This window comes from Tenrec ecaudatus, chromosome 8, assembly GCF_050624435.1.
Source record: "Tenrec ecaudatus isolate mTenEca1 chromosome 8, mTenEca1.hap1, whole genome shotgun sequence".
Taxonomy (NCBI): Eukaryota; Metazoa; Chordata; class Mammalia; order Afrosoricida; family Tenrecidae; genus Tenrec; species Tenrec ecaudatus.
The window spans coordinates 98195840-98217926 of record NC_134537.1 but is presented as its reverse complement, the minus strand read 5'-3'; the positions used below and the strand labels follow the sequence as shown (position 1 = coordinate 98217926).

At 41.0% G+C, this 22087-nt stretch overlaps 1 long non-coding RNA gene across 1 annotated transcript; it reads left to right on the top strand.

Moving 5' to 3' along the window:
- The first annotated feature begins 702 nt into the window (after positions 1–702).
- LOC142454426 (uncharacterized) lies at positions 703–21229 on the top strand. The gene is made up of 4 exons (XR_012785696.1): positions 703–802; positions 7050–7206; positions 7520–8464; positions 19913–21229. It is a non-coding gene; the product is annotated as an uncharacterized LOC142454426 (long non-coding RNA).
- Positions 21230–22087: the final 858 nt, after the last annotated feature.

The window sequence follows — 22087 nt, the reverse complement described above, 5'->3', positions numbered from 1 at the left end:
CAGAATCAATGTTGTCCTTTGAAACAAATTCTTCTTTGGGGAGGGGCAGGAATCCACTTAATTTTGGTGCTGGGGCCAGCCTCCCAGACCTCTCCACTGGTTCCCTGCTCCACACCGTAATGTTGAATTCACACCTTGTGGCACTGGGTTGAAGTCTGGTCCCACTTTCTCTGTGGAGTGTCTTTACTGGAACGGGAAAAATGACCATCAAAGTCCTGAAGACCGAGTAGAGGTGTTGGCAGCCCTTTCAGGACCTGATGCAGGAGAGTGGATTATCACCAGGACAGTAATGTTGACACACATTTATTGTTGACCACAGTCTTTGAACTGGCAATGACTGTTTCTGACTTTCCAGGTAAGAGATTTGTTGTTATGCAGCATACACACTGTCCTGGTTTTCTAAGAGAGATTAATTTTATAGCAAGCAATCGAGTTGTAATTTTTCCCATTCTGATCATCATTCTAAACCAAACTAAAATATACCTGCCCCGAGGTTCACAGCAACCTTTATGGAGGTTTTGAAGTTTTTTTAATCTTTTGGGAGCAGAGAGCCACCTCCTTCTCCGAAGAAATGATTTCTAGGTTTAAACCTGCTGCCTTGTGTTCCCCAGTGAAGAGCTTACTAGCATCCACAAGGTGCCAGTATGCTTAAGTTTTACAAATCCTGGCCCTGGTTGATGCAACTGGTCTGACGTGTCCAGGGGCTCTTGGTCTCTCAAAACAGAATGGATTCAGGATCACAAAACAGCAAGCAGCAAGCCGAGCTTATTTGGAAAGAAAAGAAAATCACCTGACGTAGCAGGTGGGGACCCAATTTTTCTCTTCACTTCCTTCTCCCATTTTTTACACTTCCTTCTCTAAATCTCCTGAAGCAAAACTTAAAGATACTCATTGTCATGAAATTATTTCCCTTTTTAGCTCTTGATTTTACTCTAATCAAGCATTCCCCCTCCAGCTCCCCTCCACTCCACTGGAATTAAACTGCTCTTGTCAGGATTACCAATCACGTTGACACTGCTAAATGCAACGGTACTTTTTCAGTCCTTATGTGATTCAGCAGTGCAATTTGATATAATTTTATGATCTTTTCATTCATCGGACATTTTCTTCACTCAACCTCTAATGTACTGAAATGTTGTGGTTTACCTCTAACATCACAGACCACTCCTTGTATGTCTTTGGTGGCATCTCTTTATGTTCCTGACCTCTGAATGTTGCTAGGACATCGAAACACGCAAACGAACCAAGATCACTGCCTTCGAGTTGGTTTTGATGCATAGTGACGCTACAGGACAGCACAGCTATGCCTCTTTGGGTTTCTGAGACTTTAAATCATTATGGTTGTAAACATCTTTTTTCTCTCCCATGAAAAAGGACTTGTGTGCCATTGTATTTTTAAAACATATCTTCTGTATACTGCCCTTTTCTTAATGGTTTCTTCTGGTTTTATGGCAGTAAATGTTTTCTAAACTTTTGGGTATCCTTACAAGTCATGAATCCCATATAGTGATAGTACTTCTAACAAAACACAAATTTGTCAAATCAGCCATGACTTTCATTTGAAATAGAATATGAGGCTTTTATCTGATTTGATCACAACCAGATTTTAAGCTCTGAAAGTTAAAATGTGGTGACTTGTCTTTTTCTTATATTTGCATCTTTCTTTGTCCCTTTCTGAATATCCCAAGTTCCCCACTGATGTAAGTGTAAACTTTTGTATAGTTTAAACACTATGTATCTTTAAAAACTATTTTTAAAAGATGGTGAGGGAAGTAAAAGAGGAAATGAGGAATATTTTATTCTCACCTAAGAGGGAAAGTTGACAAGCCATAACACAGTTGTTGGAAAAAAGTGTAACAATCCCAAAGTGACAGACTAGTTTCAATGCCAGCTTCTTACCAACATCTCTGGTCTTATTGTTTATTCTGACATTTTTCCTGCAGTTCTTTGAGACCAATACCTCCTGCATGCTTTTGTTCATTCTATCAAAGGAGAGCAGAAAACAGGAGTAATTGGTACTGGACTGAGAAGATTGTGGAATCTCTCAGCCATTCCTGTGGCTGCTTCACAGCAGATGCACATCCTCCTGAATTCCTGTCACGTGAGACAGGGTTCACGGATGGATGTTCCACATTCTAAAGAATGTTCACAGCCAGGAATTCTTCCCTGATGTCTTCATCATCCTGCCCAGTTGCAGAGAAAGGAATGGCATTTAAACTTGTGCATTCTGAGTCTGCTTGAACAAGTTGGTGTTCCTTGGTGGAGTTTTAACCATTTCACTCATTAATCTGGAAAGCATCTCCAGAAACAACACCCTCTCTCAGTTGTCCATAGACCTTGAACCTGAGTGAAGAGAACTCTCCCTCTAAACTCGAAGCCCAAGCAAAACATTTAACATCCTTTGTTACCCATACTCTCGTGTGCTTTTATCTTCGACCCTTCTCAAATCACCTGAAAATTATTCAGTCTAATTTCCGCACATTTTCTACCTTTATCTTTGCTTTCTTTCTTTTGTTCCTTCCTTCTTCTTCTCCCTCTCCCCCTCCCTCCTCCTCCTTTCTACTTCTGCCAATAGCCCACTTGTACTGAAAAACAGCTAGACAATTTCTACCCATCCATCTGTATGTAAGAATTTCAGATCTTACCCAGATCTAATGAGCAAGCCCCTCCCACATCAGGAGTCTTTCAATGCTTGGCAGGTATAACTATTTTATGTTATCCTATCCCCAAAGGCATTCTTATTTCTATTTTTAGATATTGTAATTTCAGAAAAGTAGTTATTAATATTTACACACTCAATAGCTATTCACACGGTAGCTATTATCGCAGTGGTTTCTTCTGCCAAGTTTTCAAATTCTCTGAGCTCATATATTCATGGCAAATCATAAGTCATTGCTTATTTTGCTTGTCTGTTTGTCTGTAATGTCTTCAATTGTGGCGTGGTTATTTTATGCTTTTTGTTTTATCTAAGGCAGCAAATAATTGTAATTTAGAACAAATACATAAATACAGGTCATCCCATCAAGCTACAAGTATGTAAAAAGCCCCTGTTTTGAGGTTAATTCTACATTAGGTTCTGGGATGTTGCTTATCTACTCAAACAAGAAAGAGAAGGAGCTTATATCTAACTGAGGAGATAAATCTGAGGAGACGTGGGTATGTATTTATTTTGAGTAGTTAACATTTAGATTGTGGATTGGATTCACATTGGGTGGTACAAGAGGCTAACCAAAGGTGGGAGGGTCATGTCTACACAGAATTAAGTGCCTGAAAATCTCATTGTAAACAGCAACAACAACAAAACCTCCCAAATGACCATTGCAGACCCCATGGGACACAGTTCTCTCTGACTTACATGGCGTTACCATAAGTCAGCATTAACTCAATGGAAACGGTTTTTAGTTTGGATTCCTGTTGTATTATGGAAAGATCTGTCCATAAGTGCATTGATGCAGGCATACAAGCCATTGGTATGTACAAGAATACTTTAAGAAAACTTAATAAACAAAGCAGTTTGGAGGCGTGGCTTGAACCATAAAGTGTGTATGCTTCGAAGCCTAGTTGTGTGCACACTTCAGAAAGGAGGACATTATCTTTTTGAGAAACTATCTTCAGCACATCTTCAGCACACCTTCAACAAATTAATTCCCTACAACAGAGTTTTCATCTTTGGCACTAGTGACCTCTTGGGCTGGATCATTCTGTGTCAAAGGGGATGTCCTGTGCATTGGCGGATACTTACGAGCATCCATTATCTCTACCTAGTGACAGCAGCACACTCTCCTACAGATGCATGAGAATCCCAAATGTCCCCAGACACAGCTAAATATCCTCTGAGGGACAAAATTGTTTCTCGTTGAGAATCACTTCCCTAAGGTATCGGCCACAAAAAATCTGTTTTGTTTTGTTTTTATACTTGTCTGGGGGGAATATTGGTAAGTTTCTTTTTCAGAGAGTAAAGAAAGAGATTGGGGTGGGGATCACCTGTATTACCTGGAAGGTAACTCCTGAAGATTCAGTATTGTGTTTATTGTTTCATTTTATTTTGTTTTATTTTTTTCTATACACACACACATTTAGATTAAATAGCCAACTAGCATTAGGAATGCAGTGAATGCACACACTACTCACTGCCTACTTCCTGTGTTTATTACTCATCCAAGATGAACCAATAATACTCCAGGGGTACGAAAATGGTGCCCAAGGCCATTGAATATGACTTTGAATTAAGCTTTGAAAATATTCCTAGCAACCTGTTTAATTAACTAGGATACTTGGTTTATATTAAATTCACATCAACTAATATTAAAAACATATATATTGAGGCTTAACAACTTCGGGAGGGCTTAGGATCTGATTGTGGTGTAATTCATTTTCAATATACAGGTTCACTGAATCTTTCCAAATTGAGCATTGGGGACTGAAACATTGCCCCTGATTCAGAAAGCAAAGTGGGGAAAATTAAATTCTTTTGGAACAATGTTTATAATTCTAAGCAATGTTTCTAATAAGCTATAAAAAAAAGGTTGGGGGCCCTTGCTTCATTAATTTCAGTATTTTTTCTGCTACCTCAAAATTTGAGGTCTTCTTCCTTTAAGCAAAGCAGTAGAACCATGGGGGTCAATCATGATGTGGTGTTACCTTCTTTATTTATAGAAGAACCATCACACTTGTGGTAAAGTTCACAGTCACTACCCCTTATTAGACCTGAGTGTGGAGGAGGCAAAACAGATCAGGAGCTGGGAGTAATTTGTCCTCATTTACTTGACATGGCGTCCATCCATCTCTCAGTGTGTTATACAGTGGTAGCGTATATGTTGCCATAAATGCAAGAAATGATGCTCCCATGTTTTTAAAAAACCCAGCAGGTTTACTCCAGGTAGATAGATTTAAGCAGAGTTTTTGATCTAAGACAGACTACAAACAAAGCTATAAATCATAGCATAATATTGTCACTATAGTGCTGGGCAGACTTGAAGATACTCGAATATATAGTAGCCACAATGAGGAGCTCAAACACGCCAAGGATTGTGAAGAGGTTCAGGGTTGGGCAACGTGTGTATCAATCACAAATGAGGTCACTATAAATTGAAGCAGATTAGATAACAAGTAACAACAGACAGAGATATAGTAATAGAGACTTTGATAATCTGATTGAGGAAGTTAAGAGAACCAGAAGGATTGTAGCAGATACAAAGAAATGCAAAAGAAGGTCCATTTAAGGTTTCATTCCCAAGTCGTGTTGCTATTGTTTGGTGTTATTATCGTGAGGTGCCATTGAGTTGATTGGGACACTTGGTGACCTGATATATAACAGAGTGAAACACTGCCCAGCCCTAGGCTATCCGCTTCATTCTTAAGCTTGAACCCATTGTTGCACTCCCTGTGTCAATCCATCTTCCTGACACTCTCTCTTTTTTTAACTTCCCTTCCACCTAACTTAGCTCCATGGCTCTTTTTAGGGACTGGTCTTTTCTAATAACATGTGCTAAACATATAGGACAAAGCCTCACCATCCCCACTGCAAAGGGGCATACTAGCTGTACTTCTTCCAGGACAGAGGCATTTGTTCTTTTGGCAGCCCAAGGTACTTGAAATATTCTTCACAGAACCAAAATTGAAATATATCGATTTTTCCTCTGTTTTTGTTGTTGTTGTTGTTGTTGTTCAACGTCTAACTTTCACATGAAAGTCAGGTGATAGAAAAGGGTCAGGTACATTTTAGTTCTCAAAGTGAGATCCTTATTCTTCAATACTTTAAAGAGATCCTGTGCAGCAGATTCATGTAATGCAATGTGCATTTTGATTTCTTGACTACTGCTTCCATAGGCATTGATTATGGATGCAAGCAAAATGAAAACTTTGACAAATTTAGTCTTTGATTCATTTATTGTGATATTATCTATTGGTCCACATGAGAATGTTTTTGTTTTCTTTACATTGAGTTGTGATCTCTGTTGAAGGCTGAAGGTCCTTGATCTTCATCAGCAATTATTTCAAGTCCTCCTCACGTTCAGCAAGTAAGATTGTGTTATCTGCATATTGTAGGTTACTAATAAGCCTCTCTCCAACCCTAATGCCACATTCTTCTTCATATAATTCAACTTCTCTGATTATTTGCTCAACATAAAGATTTAATGAGTATGGTGAGAGGATACAGACTTGACACACACCTTTCCTGATTTTAAACCATATAGTATTCCCTTGTTCTGTTCAAATGACAGCCGACTGGTCCATTTCTATGTTTCTCAGGACCATAATTATGCATTCTAGAATGCCATTCTCCTCAATGCTGTCCATAGTTTGTTATGATACACACAGTCAAATGCCTTTGCATAGCCAAGTAAACATTTTCCTGGTATTATCTTCCAATTAAGATCTATTTGACATCAGCAAGGATATCCCATGTTTCATGTCTTCTGCTGAATCCTGCATAAACCTTTGGAAGTTCCCTGTCAATTTATTGCTGCTACTTTATGATTTTCAGGAAAATTTACAAGGATGGGATATTATTGTTATTGTTCAGTAAGTTCCCTATTTTGTGGAGTCACCTTCCTTGGACTGGGAACAGATATGGATCTCTTTCAGTTGGTTGGCCAAGTACCTGTCTTATAAGGTTCTTGGCATGAATGACTCCTTCCAGTGCTTCATCAGCTGGACAGCATATGCAGAAAAGCATACAAAACACAAGCAGGAAGCAAAGAAGCAACCCCATCAACAATGATTAGACAAAACATTAAAATCAATAAAAAATAAATCTGGTAATATTAAAACTGAAACAACTTTAAAATGGGTCTAAAGGGATACCAAAGGATGAGGTATTACATTTCAACTTTACTACATCTGCTGAAAGAGGCTTCACAAAGCTTTCTGTCTGATCACAAGGTCATCCCATCCCTCACTGGGATCAGAGGAGATTCACCAGAGGCTGAATCCATGTGGTAACCCCACAAATGAATTTTGGACTTCTAATGTCATCCATGGCCTTCTGCAAATCAGATGTCCACAGATTAAGCTCTGACATTCTTTCATTTGGATTTGTGTTTTAGTGTTTGTGATCCCTGGATCACACAGCGTAACCTACGTAGTTGACGCCTCACTTACCAGGATGTGTGCTTTCAGAAAAGAATTTACAACCCCAAACACTATGCTTTCTTCACCACATTATGTTATAGCGCCCAGATATTCAGTGACCTCTTCATGAAGGTGAGCATCAAGCAGGGGCAAGTCATAAAATTTAATTGTTTTGATTTGTGCTAGAATCCCGTGTATTGTGTTCTTGACTTCATCCTACAGCTCATCGGGTCTTTGGTCATTAGTTTTAGATGAGGCCAATCTATTCTTGAGATGCTCTCAAAATCCAGGTGGGATATCCTCAAGGTCGCATTTTGGCTAGGTGGGCTTGTTTTATTTACTTCAACCTAAATGGATTTATGAACAACTGCTGATATGTTCCACAATAAAATCACAGCCTCATTTTCACTACTGACATAGACCTTCTCCATTTTATCTTCCACAGATGTATTCAAATTAATTTCTGTGCATGCCAGCTAAAGAAGTCAACCTGCATAGCCCCCATTTATGATGTAGCAGGAGATCTTTGCGAGGAGGAAATCACTGATCTTACAAAACTCTATCATGGGATCTACAGCTTCATTTCCATCACCAAGGCCATATTTTCTAACTACTGTTCCTTCCTCTTTGTTTCAAGCGTTTGCCTCACAGTTGCTAAAAGTTATTCACGTTTGATCAATGTCACATAGAAGACGTTGGTAGAATCCTTCGATTTCTTCACTACTTTAGTGGTTGGAGTGTAAATTTTAAAAAAAGGTTTTAATAACTTGACTTCTTTTTGTATGCATATAAATATTATTCTGTCACAAGACAGATCTTGAAGTGTCCTTTTAAACATTGTTGCTTTTGAATTTGTTATCTCCCCCCACCATTTTTGAAATGACATTTTTAACTTTTTCTTTTGAATTTGTCATTCCTGGATATAAGCCATAGGATTATCTGATTCAAATGACCAAATACAGTCCGCTTCAATTCGCTCATGCTGGAGAATCAATCTTCACATGTTCCATTTCCTTTTCGATGACTTTCAGTTTTTTGTAGATATCTACTTTGTACATACCAAGTTCCAATTATTAATAGGTGTTTCAAGGTTTATTTCTTCTTCCCATTTTGAGCTGTACCCCAATAGCCATCAGAGATTCCAGAAGCATCCTCCAGCCACCACTGCGGTGGACTCGGCTTTAACAAGGCAACTCTTCTTTAGCCAGATGCGGAGTGACTTCCAGCCTTAGGGGCTCCTCTTGTAGCCCCAGGTGTGACAATGTTCTACTGCTACTCATAAGATTCACAGCAGGGAATTCCTCAGCAATGGACAAGCTACCCTTTCTTCAGAGTCTCCTCTCAGCGTGGAAGCTCTGCTGAAACCTGTTCACCTTGGGTGACCTTCAGGGTAAGTGAAATACCACTGACATAGCATTGAGCATCACAGCAATAGGCAAGCCACTGAACTAATAAAGATAACAAACCGACAGACAAGTGGTGGAAACCCTGTTATAGTTTAGATGTTGGCACACATAATCTTACCTGTTAGATTTTAGATGTCAGTAGCCATCGTCTGGTGTGGAAGCTTCAAATGTAATATATATGGTAAGCCCTCTTAGAATCAAATTCCTTAAATACTTTGCTTAACTATATAAGAATTGTGCTCATCACAACCATGTGTTAACTTTAATACTTTCTCATGTCTTGGTTCTGTTTCTGCTGAAATACTGTAAGGTCCTAAAAGATTGAGTTGGGGAATAGAGCAGAGACTGTGGAGAAAGCCATTTTAATCTCCATATTTATTCCAGGGACCCATGTGTCCTGCTAGCAAGCTATTAACTATGCTTCCTGGAAAGACCTGTGGACATCCCAGGTTCCTCACACTGGGATTCCATACTATACCTTGAGGTCTCATTCCTGGGCTCATGTCAGTAATTAAGGTGCAGTTTGTCAGCCTGCCTCCATGTGCCAGAGATGAAAAATGTCAAAATAGTGTACCGCATGTTCTATAACAGAGCCCAGGTTCCCCTTCTCCACCCTAACCTTCTCAGTAGCCCCTTCCACTCGGCATCTTGCCAAGATGTTTTCCAAACCTAGACCAGTCTTCTCAGCCAGGCTACAATTGCTTTTGAAAGCAACAACAGAGCTTGTGATTTTCCCCTCCTGATGACAAGAAACAAGGCATTTTTGTGTCAATAAATGCCTATGAGCCACAAGATCGACTGTAATTTTTTTCCCTGAGTGATGCTGCTACTTCACTCCTCAAAGATCAGGATTAAAATGCAGCAGACTCTGCATGGGGTCGATACACCTCTTTGCTGCTCACCCAAAGACACAGGCATTTTTGTGCTCCCCTGCCCGTCAGAATTCAGAATTCATATCAGTGCATCGTTGTTTTCTTCTTTTTCAAACATAGCACTAACCAATATCCTGTACTCAGGTAATTCTTTTATGCTAGAGCGCATGATGACAGAAAAACTGAGAAAGATGGAGCAATCAGGAAGACAGGAGGGCTATTAAAGGCATTTAACAATATGCTAATTTTAAAAGATTGTCATCCCCACAGCTTTCAAGTAAGATAAATACCCTCAACGTGGGATTAAATCCACTTTCAGATCTGGTTGAGCCTCACCTCCAGTTTATTTCTTTCACCGGATGCTTCTTTAACCTTTGGATAAAAATGGAAACAGCCACTTTATCAGGAGCACTGATGTTTGCAACTGACAGCTCTCATTTTGTGATGTAAATCTCAGAGATGTTCTCAATCTTCATCCCTGAAGTCCTTGGCTTTGCATGGTTTTAAGGGCTATGCAGCTTATCAGAGATTGCTTGCTCCGGGCACACCTGAGAGATAGTGTAGCAGGTGAGATTGCTCATGGCGAAAGGGAAATCATTGGCGGAGCATCCCGTTGGCAAAGCTCTGGGAATGTGCCCTGTGAGTGTCTCTGTTCCTCTTCTGTCTGTCTGTCATCTCCTGTTTCAAGTGTAAGATATGATAAAATAAAAATTTATGAATTATCAAGGGTTCATGAGGGAGGGGAAAAATGAGGAGCTGATACCAAGGGATCAAGTAGAAAGCAAATGTTTTGAGAATGATGAGGGCGACAAATGTACAAATGTGCTTAACACAATGGATGCATGTATGGATTGTGAAAAGAGTTGTATGAGCCCCCAATAAAATTATATTAAAAAAAATAAAGGTAAGAAAGAAAATACAATAGAAAAAATATATACCAATGCATGTCCTTCAAATGTCTCAAATTCCGACTAAATTAAAAGCTTAGAGGCAGCATGTCCTGATTGCATCCTGACAGGATTTCATGCTAGGGCATCAGTCGTTCTAATGTTGGCGGCACGTCACAATCCTGTTTCGTGCATCGCTGGTGAAGCATCATTCTCACCCCAAGGCAAGCCAGCCTCGCTCGCTGGGAGAAACGGCAGGACGTTCACAAAGAAAGTAGGCGTGTACGTGCCAGGCACAGATATCTCTTTTTACTCTCCTCTCTTCCCTCTTCGTTGTTTGCATTTCAAAGGCACATACATGGAAACATAAAGACACGAGCCCACACAAATATAGAGGACAAGAACTACCATCCAAAAAAGTGCACATAATTCTGTGTGTTGCCATTTTAACAGCCACTCATTAAACCAGGGTAAATCCATTGAAAGCTGACCTCCTTTCATAAAGTGGACGTCTAAGCTGGGGCTGACTGTGACAGCGCGCATACACGCGTGCACTCACACACACACACACACACACACACACACTAGATGATAGATAGATGATAGATAGATAGATAGATAGATAATCTTACCCAGTGCAACGATAGACAGAGGGCACAAACATTAATATTTCATCTGGAGTTCTAGGTCTGCCACATAGTAGATCAGCATGAAGGTTAGCCCCAATCATCTGTTTCTTGTGCTGTGGGAGCCACAGGGCCATTTCCAGGCACGTTCAAGTGCCTCCTTTCCACCGAGGCTGTCCTTCTCCCTGGGTTACTCCGGGACTGTCTGGACAGATTCTGTGTCTACAGCAACGTTCTCTGCTGCTGTGGATGGGAAACCCCTCTCTGCAGAGTGGCCACCCAGCTTCCCTGGGCACTGGCAAGTCCTCCGATTAGAACTGCTATACAAGAGATACTTCGGTGCTGCCATCTTCTAAACCACAGTCCTCTTTGCCCACATAGAACAATCAACCTTTCTCTTTGAGGCTCACTGCCAGTCGGCAGTCTGGTTCCTCTCAGCATGACTTATCTCCTGTGAAGTTTCAGAGTGAGGACTGAGGACCTCCTTCAAGGTAGCTCCCCCAAACACCTTTCAGACCAGCTCCAAGCTCCATTCTGTAGGCCCCTCAGTTTCCTATTCATTTACAGTTGTTGTGTGGTGACTTAGTACTGTCTAACTACAGGCACTGCAGAGAGAAAGAAGAGACATTCGACTCCCATACACATTTACAGCCTCAGAAGCTGCTTAGCTATGCCATTAGTCGGAATCCAGTCCATGACAGAGGCCCTACATAGAGGCTTTTACAAACCACCAGCTCCTAGAAGACAGAATCTTAGTTACTTTTAGGTGTAGATGTGTGTATTCAGTTGATTGTTTCTTGTTTCCACATAGGTATCTAATAAGTTTTGCGATGGCGTGAAATTGCATACTTCAGCTCTCCTGGTTCTGGGCTGGGCTGCTCACTGCAAGGCCAGCAGGTGGAAACCACCACCCGCTCCTCTGGGCAAAGAGGACGCTGTCTGCTCCAGTTAGGAGTTACCTTATATATTCGTGTATAAGCTGAGTTTTTCAGCACAAAAAATGTGCTGAAACCCTGGGGTTAGGCTTATACATGGGTCAGTGGTACCCCAGCGAGGTGTACCATCTCGCGATGATTGCCGTTCCTTTGCTGTTCATTCAAAGCCCCGCTGACACTGCAGGGCTTTGAATGTTTGTTTACTCACATCTAAGCAATCAGAGCCATCCTATGACGTGGATGGTTCCAATTTGCAGAAGCACCCGTAGTGATTCACTTACGTGCAGGCAGCTGAACTGTTAAGGATGTGTCTGTGGCTGTGCTCCGTCTCTCCCCTCTGGTCTCTGTGTTAATTCATATCCTGCATTTCCCACCCTGGGCTTATATTTGAGTCAATCAGTTTTTCTGGTTTCCCAGGTAATAATTAGGTACCTGGGCTTATACTCAAGTCGGCTTATATTCGAGTATATATGGTAGTTTTCACAAGCCCACCTGAGCCATTTTAACCTCTCCCAGGGGGTTGCTAGAAGTCAGACAGGACTTGATGACAGTGAATTTGGAGGGTTTTGAGACCCAAGTCTTTCTGACTCCCAGCAAACGATTGGGTAGTACTGTGCAAGCAGGACACAGGTAACACAAACAGAATGGATTCGCAGAGGGACTCTACTGTTCCTGAGAGCCCCTCCCACCCCCAGCCCCACACTCAGAATGAGCTCTCTTTGAAGGAGCAGCAGCAGGGAGAACCGCTAAGGCACTGCAGAAGTACATCTGGATCTCCGTCTACAGCGGTGGCTGCCGTAAGAAAATGACGTGCATGGCATTAAATAATCTGTCAGTAGTTAAACCACACCTAGCTCTAGTTTCTAGACAATTTTCACTTTCTCAAATTATCTTCCAAATATTTCGGAACTATTTTCAAGGTTTACCTCTTCAAACCTAACCAAGACCTTAGTTTTATTTAAATAATTTATTTTATTTTAAAATTTTAAATCAATTTATAGAGGCCTCTTACAGTTCTTATAACAATTCATTCATCAGTTGTATCAAGCACACTTGTACATATGTTGCCATCATCACTTTCAGAAAATTTTTTTTCTATTTGAGCCCTTGGTATCAGCTCCTCTTTTTTCCCTCCCTCCCCCCCTTCCCTCCCTCATGAATCCTTGATAACATATAATAATAATATTTATTATATAATTATTATCCATATAATTATCATTATATAATTATATAATTATAAAATAATGATTTATATAATAATAATTATTATTATTATATCTTACACTGTCTACTGTCTCCCTTCCATGTTTCTGTTATTCAGCCCCAAGGGAGCAGGGGAGTTATATGTCTCTCATTATGATAAGTTCTCCATTTCTCCCCTACCTTCCCTCTACCTTCCTGGTATCACTACTCCCATTACTGCTCCTGAGGCTTTATCAGTCCTGGATTCTATGTGTCAAGAGCTCTTATCTGTACTAGTGTACATGCTCCAGTCTAGCTGGATTTGTAAGGTAGAACTGGGGTCATGATAGTGGGGGAAGGAAGCATTAAAGAACTAGAGGAATGTTGTGTGTTTCATCAGTGCTATACTGCACCCTGACTGACTTGTCTTTTCCTTGTGACCTTTCTGTGAGGGGATGTCCAATTAGGACTTCAGTCTTAAAGAGAAAAAAATAAAATAAATAGCTTGAGCTTAAGGAGAAAAATAAATAAATAGCTGTGAATAAATATTCAGAGTCAAGCTACTATTGTTTTGCTCTTGTTACTATTGCTTGGGTCACTTAAATAATTAATATTGACATTTTAATGTAATAAATTAAGAACAATTTTGATGTTCAAAAATACTAAATGTGCTACTTGAAAAAGAAAGTACTGACTTAATTAGACAAAGAGCTAAAATGCTGTCCAAGTAGGAAACTTTCTTATTTTGTGAATCCAATTGCAGCTTTGTACTGATCAAGCAGGAGTGAAAATGCAGGTGGGGGGTAAAAGTTAAAAAGAAGCTTCTGGCAATCGCATGCAGTCTTTAAAAGAGTCTACACAGCCAAATTGTTCTAAGTTATTTTGTTTGAAGTCTGAACCAGCAATGAGAACTAGCATGTCAAAATTTTATCCTTTAGTCTTAGTGCTATTGGCCATGCAGTTTATGTATATTTGAGGTTCCTGAGCAGAATATCAAATTAATCCATCCAAATCGGACCTACTGCCATCTCCTCGATTCTGACTCACAGCGACCCCACCGGACAGGAGTAACTCCTGTTCCTCTGCCTTCAAAGGAAGAGGAAGTCTCGTCTTTTGCAGAGAGCAGATGGTTGGTTTGATCTGTTGACCTTGTGGTTAGCAGCCCTCCATGTCAGTCACTGCACCAGTAGTGTTCGTTGCAATTGGGTGGGTGTTCAGCTAAGAAGATGAAGGTTGCGAACTGGTCACTCAGAGGTGCTTCAGAAGAAAACACTCTGATCTGCTTCTGAAAAGGCAGCAGAGCCCCCTGAGGATAGTATGGAGCAGTTTTACCCTGCACCTGGGGAGGGAGTGGACGGGGGGTCAACTGTTTCAGCATGCCTTTGCTTTCTCTTTCGAATGTCTGCGATCCCATGGCATCGGCAACATGCTCTGTAGGATTGGATAGTTATCCTTATTTGCTCTGTATATTAAAAACGAGAGAGGAAGAGGATAGATATCTGACCCCAAATGACTCCGTGCATGAATCATATGTATTTGATAGAAGGCATTATCCACAGAGCTTCCCTGCATCTGAGCGCAGCATAATGTGAGCTTATTCTGAGGCGTCACGTGCGTGGCGGTGGTGGTTGTTATGTGCCGTCAAGTTGGCTTCCGCTCATGATGAGTCCAATGTGCAGGTAATACTTCCCAGGCTTGCACCATCCTCACAACTGTTTCTACACTGGAGCTGCTGTGCAGCCGCTGTGTCAGTAACTTCTAGTCCGAGGCTTGCGCTTTTTGTGCAGCCCCACTACGTTACCAACCGTGGTGTCCTTTTCCAGCGACTGACCTCTTTTGATAACATGTCCAAGTCCACGCGATGATGGCTCTCCATCCTCGTTTCTAAGAGCACTCTGACTGTACCTCTTTCAGAACACGTGTGTTTGTTCTTGTGGCAGTCCCTGGTATTTTTGATACTTCTCACGAGCACCCTCTGTCAAACACAGTGGATCTTTCTTCAGTATTTCCTAGTCAATGTCCTGCTTTGCCATGAATATGAGCCGATCAAAAATACTTAAGCACCTGAGTCTTCAAAGTGTCCTCCATGCTCTTCAACATTTTAAAGAACTGCTGTGTGGCAGAATTATCCAAGGGAATGTGTCATTTTGTTTCTTTTAAAAAGATTGTTTGATTGGGAGCTCTTACAGCCCTTATAACAATCCATACATCAATTGTATCAAGCACATTTGTACATTTGTTGCCATCATCATTTTCTAAACATTTGCTTTCTACTTGAGCCCTTGGTATCAGCTCCTCTTTTGTCACTCTCTACCCGCCTCCTATCCTTGTGACCCCTGGATAAATGATAAACTATTATTATTTTCATATCTTACATAGATGTTATGTGTCAATCATTGTGATGGGTTCCCCCTTCCTGCCCCCCCCCCCAAGTTTCCCCCACTCTCCTGGTTAACACTGTTCCTGAGGGTTTATCTGACCTGGATTCCATGTGATGTGAGCTCTTATCTGTACCAGTGCATACGCTCTGATCTAGCCAGAACTGAGAGGCAGGACAGGGGTCATGACAGTGGGGGATGAAGAAGTCTCAAAAAAAACAGGAATTTTGTGTGTTTCATTGGTGCTATGCTGTGCCCTGATTAACTCATCCCTTCTTTGTGACCCTTCTGGTAGCGGATGTCCTTTTGTCTACAGATGGGTTTTGGGTCTCTGCTCTGACCCCCTCATTCTTAACCACATGGGTTTTCTTGGTTGTTCTTGGGGTCTTATGATGCCTGTTACCTGATCCTGTCAAAAGCTCATGATTGCACAATCTGGTGTGCTTCTTCCATGTGGATTATTTGCTTCTCAGATAGATGGCTCCTTGTTTAATTTCAAGTCTTTAAGACCCCAGATGCTACATCTTTTGATAGCCAGGCACCATCAGCTTTCTTCACCACATTTGCTTATGCACTCATTTTGTTTTCAGCGATGATGTTGGGAGGGTGAGCATCACAGAAAGCCAGGTTGTTAGAACAAAGCATTCTTGTGTTGAGAGAGGACTTGTGTGGAGGTCTAAAATCAGTCCACTTCCTCAATGTATTGTTACATAAATATATATACATAGGTTAATACCTCTATTTTTATGAATGACTATATTTACATATGTACACACCTATGTCTATACCTCTATCCATAGCGTTGTTTCCTTGATCTTTGATCTGTTTCTTTTTACCTTCCTTCTGCCCTACCACCATGTTCAGCCTTCTTCTGCCTCCGTCATTCCTTTCAGCTACATTGTTGTTGTTCCAACACTTCCAGGATCTCTACATCTTCCTTGTGGTTGATTTTAATTCCCTGTCTATGGCGATGTTTCCTCCCCAGTCCCACCAGAACTATCAATCCCATTGTTTTCTCCTCAGGCTTGCTTCCCATGCCTATCTTATAGGCAAAACAATAATGGAGACAAAAACAGAAAAGAAAACAAAAGATTGAATAAAAGGAGAGAGAAAAAATGAAAAGCATAGGTAATTCCAGATCTGTACACTGACTTTTATGACTATCTCCCCATTGGTCCTGGGGGCTTCTGGAAACTGCCCCTCCTAGCCTGAAGTCTATTTTGGGCTTCCTCAGAGATTTTTGACATGGCTTTGCTCCCCTTGCTGATCTGTTATGTTCCTTTCTTCATTCACACCACTCACCACCGTGTGTCCCCAGTATTGTCCTCCGCTGTAGTGTGCCCCCAGTGAGGGGACATCATGTCTTGAGCTATTGTCAGCCCTACAGTCCTCTCTGGGCCTCAGCAGCTCCTTGTGGGGACGTCATCCTCATGGCTCAGTGTGCCAGTATGGGATCTAGTCTCTCACTCTCTATTTTTCCAGCTTGGTTTGCTTCCAGGCGGGCATGGCAAGTGGACTCCTCTCCCCAACCTGTAGGTTTAGTGTTGTCCTCTGTGGCACATACTTCTAGGGAGGGGTCAGTTTGGCTCTGATTGAGGCCGGCCCTATGGACCTTTCTATTCACGAGTTGCTCCATGTGGTTATATTGCCCCTGATCTCTTGACTGTTGCTTCCATGAGCATTGATGGTGGGGCCAAACATGATTAAATTCCTAACAACTTCAATATTTTCACCATGATAGCTATGGGTACAATTGTGAAGACTTGAGTTTCTTTACAGTGAGTTGTAATCCATACTGAAGCCTGCAGTCCTTGATCTTCATCAGCAAGCGCTTTAAGACCTCTTCACTTTCAGCAAGCAAGGCTGTGTCATCTGCATATCGCAGGATGTTAATAAGCCCTTTTCCATTCCTGATGCCACATTCTTCTCCATATAAGCCAGATGTTCTGATTATTTGTTCAACATACAGCATGATGACAAGATACAACTCTGCCAAACATTTCCTGATTTTAAAGCATATAGCATTCTCTTGTTCTTTTAGAACAGCTGCCTCTTAACCCATGCCCAGATCCAACAGGAGCACAACGAACTGTTCTGGAATTCCCATTCTTCTCAGTGTTATTTATCCATAGTTGATTAAGGTCTGCATATTCAAATGCCTTTGTATTATCAATAAAAGATAAATAAACATTTTCTGGTATTCCCTATTTTGTGCCAAGACCAATCTGACATCAACAATGATATCCTTTGTTTCAAGTCCCCTTCTGAATCAAGCTTGAATTCCTGACTACTCCCTGTCACACATAGGAAGCATTTTTCCATAGATCGATTTGTGTTATTATTATTAAGCAAACACCAGAATCATCTATATATTGTGGAATGTCCCCAAGAACTAAGAATGTGCCAGTTTCCTTTAAAACATCACTAACAGAATTCTAAATTAGTCTGCCAAGAAAATCAATATTGGAGATCCTCATTGTTTTAGAAATGAAACCTATCTTAATACTTCTTCCTCCAGGACCGTTTACTCATTTTCTCTCCTGGGAGTTTAACTCTGAATCCTGAGGTTTTCTGCCAGCCAACACTGCTGTAAAACTGCCCTTTCTGGGGGCTTGTTTAGAGCTCCATGCTTTTCTTATGTATTGCCACATTCAACTTCTATAATAATATGGAAGCACCTATGAAGACTTTAATTTTTTCAGACTAGTAAACCAGTACTCAGGAAAAGTCTCATTTTGCATAGAGTTCCATCTATAGAAAGAGAACTTAACCTTTGGTTGACTTTCACTCGACCTTCTTGGTCCCCTTCCCCATTCTTAACCATCTTGTGCCTTGGGACCCAAATATATTATGAATTACTGGAACGTTACCATAATATTCCCCAGTGTGTTAGAGGAGAATGAGAGGTGAAACAGTACATCTTCTGGTGCCACGTTGGAGAGCGATCTGGTTGCCTAATCATACCCTTATCATACATGAATCTCCTTTGATTTATAGTCATGTCAAATAATTCTGAACATAGTTGAACACAATATTTTGTTTAACTTTTTAAGCGGAATTTAAACTACCTATGACACAGGAGTTTCCAGATGTTTACTTTTTAAGTTTTATTGGATGGTGTCCAGTACTCTCAGGACAGAGAATACTGTGTCATAGTCCTCAAATCTGAATCTAGATACCCACAAACTCTCATAGTTACATTCTATTTGCTCCTTTATATATCTTTATGTATTGAGCCGTTATTATCAAGGACAATCCAGAATCTCTGGAGAATAACTGGGCTCAAGACTTGGTGTTCCATTTTTACAGTGGCTCATAGCTTCCCAATTAAATGGGAAATCATCTCAAAAGTTGAACAATGCTTTTAGCTGGTTACATTTAAGAAAATATAAAGGCCAAGGGGGAGAGTAAAAAGGGGGGAAAGGCCAATCTCAGACTATCTACTGGGTCTGGCCTGTGACATGTTTTTATTTGTTATCGAATTGAACATGTTCACTTGTTCTCTATCCTGAAATCATGTCCTTCGGACACAGGAAAACGAGATGAAAAGCTATTGTGGTCCCCAGGGCTATACACACGGACTCTGCTGAGTCCCACCCGAGCCATCATCGGCAGGTTAGCAAGGCCTCTGGCTTCAATCCTGTGCACACGAATATAAAAGTACATACGATGAAAGGTTTCTTTTCTACATTATTTTAGTATGATAAGCTTTTTCTTGACAGGGGGACATAAAAATAGGAAAGAGCAGTCCCCCCTGGGTCAGGTAGAAGCAGGCGTGGCTGTCACTTCAATATCTCTTTAGGATTGTCCCTGCAACTTCATACAATCTCTCACTTGGCCTCCACTCATGGCCCTGCCCTCGGCCTCCTTGATCCTCTGCCGCTGTTTCTAGGACTCCTTTTCTTCTTTCTCCTTTCATTTCTCCAAGGTTAGAATTTGTCAAGGGTTAGGCATTTAACTTCTGCTTATTTTTAAAATGCCTTTTCTCAGAAATTATTGAGGTAGAAACTGGGTGCTCTGCTCTGTCCCAAATATAGAGCTTCTTTTTACCAGTATTTTAGTTTCAAAGGGAAATAAAAATTGAAGTACTCCGTGATGCAAAGCATTGCTATTAGAATTTACGACAGGCTCATTTGTGTCCCTGTGTGTCTAAACCTTATTTTACCAGTTACTGTCATGTTTGTATGTGGAGATGACTCTAAAAATTGTTCCAACATCATAGCTGTAACACTAACATGTGAATTGCATGTTATTTTTACCATGCACGGTTCCATCAATAGCACAAGCAGAGTCATAGATCTCATAGGAATTCAAAGAACTCAACCAGCAGAGAGCTGGTTCTGATACTAAACCCAGACTGATGGTGATAACCAGCAAGGAGAGCTCACCCTCTCTGGTTGTTGTCACTGGTTGGTGCTGCTACACCAGGAAGACTTCCAGAGGGTGGTCACAACAAACACGTGTGTTTGCTCACAGTGTAGCATGCTAGACGCCTGGATTCAGAGCACTGGGCTTAAGGGAAGGCTGAACTCTGTTGCTTTGTCTCTTCTAGGTGATCTTCATGGGACCCAGCATGGCTCTCCCCTCATCTGTGCTTTCCTTGCTCACTTGTCCAGTCCCTTCTGCATTTCAAAAGAAGTGCATTCAAGATCCAGTCTACATAAATCCTGTATCACCAATCTAAATAAAAGCACAGCTCATTTGCAAGTGAGATTATAACCAAAGACAGAGGATAGGATTTACAACATATCCTTTGGGGACACGTATCCATAAACAGGAGCATGATCAAGGGCGGAAGCAAACTAAAATTCACTCTAAGAGACTCATGCCCACATTTAATGGAGACAACTTAGTTGTAAGCTGAGAAGTGAATGGCAATAGTCTTTAGAAAGACACCCGCATGGCAAATCACGTAGGTAACACTAGGTGATGTGCAGAAGATGTCAGTAGCAATGAGCAGAATTAGGGGAAAATGTAGAAAGAGCAGGGGAAAGCATCTGGGGGTGGATCTGAACTCAGAAATCAGCTCTAGATCCAGAGCAAACCTGAACTTCTTACTCTTTATGCACCATCATCAAGTCAATGCTGACTCATAATGATCCTCTGTGGGTTCCCAAGACTGTAACTGTTTATAGGAGTAGAAATCCTAGTCATTCTCCCTAGGAGCTACTGGTGGGTTCGAACTACCAGCCATAAAAATCGCAGCCCAAGGCACAACCTCTACACCACCTAGGCTCCTCAACTAGGAACATCAAATTCCAACCTTAAGCAAAGCAAATGGCATGAAATATGGAGGTACAGATAGAGTCCATGAGCCTGGGAGTCTCACAGCAAAGCTTCTCCACTTGAGCAAGAAAGAGCTCCTGAAAATCTTTAAACCTGGGTTTGCAGAAATTGCACAGGACAAAGACTGCAAGAGGTAACGCTTTTCACCTTCACTCAAGCAATATAAGGACAGGACACAGGAGTGACGGATGGAAGTGCTTCCTGCCCAAACTGAACTCCTTTCCACATGGGATTTCCTCATTGATGAATTGGTCCTGCCATTCTCTCAGACATCTCATCTGCAACTTTTGTGGGATTTACCTTTTTTCTAATCTCTTCTTAATATCTAAACTGTAATTAAGTCTTAATAATCACTCCCCCATTTTATCTTTAGTACCAATTCCTTCTTCCCAAAAAGCCTTTTACAACTATGCTAATTAAACTCCTCCTGGTTCAACCAATCTATCATCCACTTAACTTTGCTCCCTGTTTCCAGATTCCTCCTCATCAATACATCCTTCCCAGTACCAGATGGATTGCTTAAAATCAAAAAATCATTTGCCTTGATATTAAGAGCTCAAGTAGAAGGCAAATGTTTTGAGAATGTACAACAAATGTACATATGTTATTGACACAATTTATGTATGTATGGGTTGTGATAAGAATTGTATGAGCCCCCAATAAAATGATTTTAAAATATCAAAAAAATCAGTATTTTTTATCCTACTGCTCCCCTCGTTAAGAATATTCAAGGGCTTTTCATGATCTCCACACTAGAGTCCAAATTCTTTAGCTCAGCCTCTGACTGATCCCATGATCTGATCCCCACCCACTTTTCTCACTGATCTCCCACTTGGCTAAACAAATCTTTCTCCATGGATGCCAGTCTACACACCACAACTACTTCTGGTTTGTCTTCATACTGCTGACTTGGACCCAACGTTCCAGCTGTGTTTCCCTCTTAGACTCTCTCATCACTGTCACCCACCCCACCCCCACCCACCCCGTGCACCCTCCCTCACCCTCACCACTTCCCAACATGACCCTCACATTAAAACCTTGCTCATCATTTCTCCTTGAACACCTAGCACACCATGAAACTGTCTAGCATTTGCTTCATCTCCCACTATTTGGATACATTCATATCTGCGTCCCTAGTTTTTCAGTGTTTTTGATGTGTCTTTCCTACTACATCCTAGTGGGCAAGTATTTCTGGAGAGCCTAACTTGTGTTCATAGATTTGTACCAGAACACCTAGCTCAATAGCAAATTTGCAATAAATATTTTAATGAAATATTTTTTCTCGCTTTAAAACACTGAAGGCTATAATCTCGTGTGGCTCTTATTATATTTAGTACAGTCAATACATTGATCTTTCATACTTTTCTTACACATCAGCCTTCCATCCTTGAGCTACAGTCCCTTGGTGGGAATGGGTCTGTGTGGATACATTTATACTGTT